This window comes from Heloderma suspectum, chromosome Z (assembly GCF_057233095.1).
Source record: "Heloderma suspectum isolate Gila_16-S chromosome Z, 16-S_ref, whole genome shotgun sequence".
Taxonomy (NCBI): Eukaryota; Metazoa; Chordata; class Lepidosauria; order Squamata; family Helodermatidae; genus Heloderma; species Heloderma suspectum.
Window position 1 is genome coordinate 3,975,184 of NC_139476.1, and position 3,390 is coordinate 3,978,573.

Here is a 3,390-nt window from a genome sequence, read left to right on the forward strand (position 1 = left end):
CCCATGAGGAGAGCCCAACTCATGAGTAGTCCTCTTCAGTAAGTGGGCACTCTTTTGCCTGGCCACCATCCTAGCATGGATCTTAAGGCGCTGATGTTTTCAGGGGCTAGATTCTCTTCAGGAGGCAGATCTGAAGGCATCACTCCTGAGGTCCGTGGACCATCTTGGCTAGTGCCAGGGTCTTCTGAGGCTCTGAAGGTTCTGGCTCCCCCTGAGTTTTGACCATTTATTTATTTATTTATTTATTTATTTCATTTCTATACCGCCCAATAGCCGAAGCTCTCTGGGCGGTTCACAAAAATTAAAACCAAACAACACACAATAAAACAATTTAAAATATATAGAACATTAAAACCACAATATAACAATACAACCACAATAAAACCTAGCAGCAGTACAGGAGTTTAAAATACAGATTTAAAACAGCAAAGATAAAAATTTAGAAAGCTAAAATGCTAAAATGCCTGGGAAAATAAAAAGGTCTTCACCTGGCGCCGAAAGGAGTACAATGTAGGCGCCAGGCGAACCTCACTAGGGAGCTCATTCCAGAGCCGGGGTGCCACAGCAGAAAAAGCCCTCCTCCTAGTAGCCACCCGCCTCACTTCCTTTGGCAGGGGCTCACGGAGAAGGGCCGCTGAGGATGATCTTAAGGTCCGGGCAGGCACATATGGGACATTGCCAGTATCTTGAGCACAACGGCCTTAGCCTGATCTCAGAGTGGACTGAAAACCTTTGTGCAGTGCAAGCTGGTGTCTCTGACATTAGTGGGGCTAAATCCACTCTGGGTTTGAAACCCAGAGCAGATTCACAACCCCACTGGCATTAGAGACATCAGCTTCCACTGCCTTTGTGCGTGACCATTTGCCTGCCTAATTGACCCGGGATGGGACAGTTAGATCTGTGATGGTTTCTCCACGCATAAGACTAACAAACTGCTTTTCTGTAGCAGTTGCATTATGAAAGGGGGACTGTTTTGGTTGCAAACTCTTCTCCGCTGGTCTGCCCCTCTCTGGAGGGATGGAAACTCTTGCTTTGGTGAGCCAGGGCTGGCTTGCTGTAGCGGTCAGAGGCTGTTATCCCTGCCTGTGGTAAGGAACAAAACAGCGGTGCAATCATGTGGATGAATTATCACACACAGGCTGCCATACCTGCTGGTTTGGAGGTGTGTGTGTGTGTGTGGGGGGGGGGGCTTGAGGATGCAGCTGGGCCAACTGTGAGGTAAAAGCGCCCCCTTGTGGTCATGGTATGGATCGGTAAATAAGGACTTGCGGGTAAGCAAGGGTGTATTTGGCCCAGGCCCGTGCATGCTCACCTGGGAGCCAGCCTCATTGAACATAGCGGGACTTCCTTCCTTCTGAGTAAACATGCAAAGGTTGCAATGTTATTTAGAGCAGACTCATCCTCTGAGTGTGGATCCTCATGTGGTCCAAACAGCACCACCCATGCGAGGTTTGCAGGAAGACAAAACAAAACTTTAGAAACAAACAACCCCCCCCCCCAAGTGTGTGTGTGTGTGTGTGTGTGTGGTGGTGGCAGCGGCAAACTGAGCACGCTCAGTGAACCCAGAAGGATAGCATGGGCAGGGGAAAACGGGGAAGATTTTATCAATTAATTAATTAATTTACAGCATTTATATACCGCTCTACATCTAAATTGGCTAGATAGCATCACCGATGCAATGAATATGAACCTGAGCACACTCCGGGAGAGAGCGCAGGACAGGAAGGCCTGGCGTGCTACGGTCCATGGGGTCACGAAGAGTCGGACACGACTGAACGACTGAACAACAACAACTACATCTAAATGGATAAGAACGTGAGAAGAGCCCTGCTCGATCAGACCCAGGGTCCATCTAGTCCAGGATTCTGTTCACACAGTGGCCAACCAGCTGTCGACCAGGAACCCACAAGCATTCCCCAGCAACTGGCGTACATAGGCTTACTGGATTCCGAAGCAGTGAACAATAAAAGATAAAATGATATTAAAACTGTTATTTTTATCAACAGAGTGCTGATAAAGCTGTGACTGGTCCGTCAAGGAAGGCTTCCTGGAATAAAGATGTTTTCAGGAGGCGCCAGAAACAACACAGTGTTGCTGCCTGCCTGACCTCCAGAGGCAGGGAGTTCCAAAGAAAGGGGGCCACCACTCTGAAGGCTCTTCTCCTGGTGGACTCCAGTCGGGCCATAGGTCCATGTGGAATGACCAGGAACAAGCCCTCCCATGACCTCAGTGACCAGGCAGATTGGTAAGGGAGAAGGCACTCACTCAGGTATCCTGGTCCCAAGTTGTTTAGGGCTTTGTAAACGAGTACTAAAACCTTAAACCTGGCCCGGTAGTGAATGGGCAGCCAGTGCAGTTCCCTCAGCAGAGGAGTTGCATGCTGAAAAGGGGCCGCTCCCAACAACAGCCCAGCTGCTGCATTCTGCACTAGCTCCAGCTTCCGGAGCGGCCTTAAGGGCAGCCCCACATAGAGCGCATCACAGTAGTCCAGTCTTGAGGTTATTAGCACCTGCACCACTCTCCTGTCCAGGAGAGGCCGTGGTTAGTGAACCAGACGAAGCTGGTAAAAGGCACTCTGAGCCGCCATGGAATGGAATGAGGTATTGTGGAAGAAGCCCTGGCTGGTTGGCCAGGATCCTTAATAGAAGCACTTGGTGCTGCAGCAGCCTGTTGCAGGCTCACTTGCTTGCAGAGGGATGTGGAAACCAACAGACTACCATGAGCTGGAATACAGAGAAGTTCAGCAAGCTCAGGTTTTGCTGATTCACACATCCCTACATGACATGAAACATATCCATACACAGTAATCATTTACATCATCCTTAGTAAGAAAAGAAAGAAAAAGAGGGGTGGGGAGGAAGGATCAGGCACCTTTTTTTCAAATATATACTTGAATATAAGCGGTGGTCTTTCAGCAGGGCACACGCCCCATCCCACCAGCCCCGCCAAAGACCACTTGCTTTTTTCCTCTTCCCTTCGCATCTCTTTTTCCTTTTGTGTCGTGTCTTTTTTTATTGTAAGCCTGTGGACAGGTGGCTTTGTTTTTATCAATTGTAGGTAAGCCTTTTTGGCTGGGGAGCGGAATAATAATAATAATAAGGCATTAGATAAATAATCCCTCAGTCTTTCTAATTTTCTTTCATTCCTTCTTGAATATAAACAATCATTGAGGTGGGAGTGTCATGAATTCTGTCTCGTGACACTCACTTTTCTTTTTGAATCTGCACCCAGAATTCTACACTTCTTATAGCCAAATCCTGAGATTTGGGTATTTGAGGACTGGGTTTCAAATGTGGTGATTGAATTCTAAGTCGGATGGGGTGGTGAGAGGGCAGGAAGATGGTAGCATTTGGAATGGAAATAATTCTTTTTGTCCCAGGGTTGCTTATC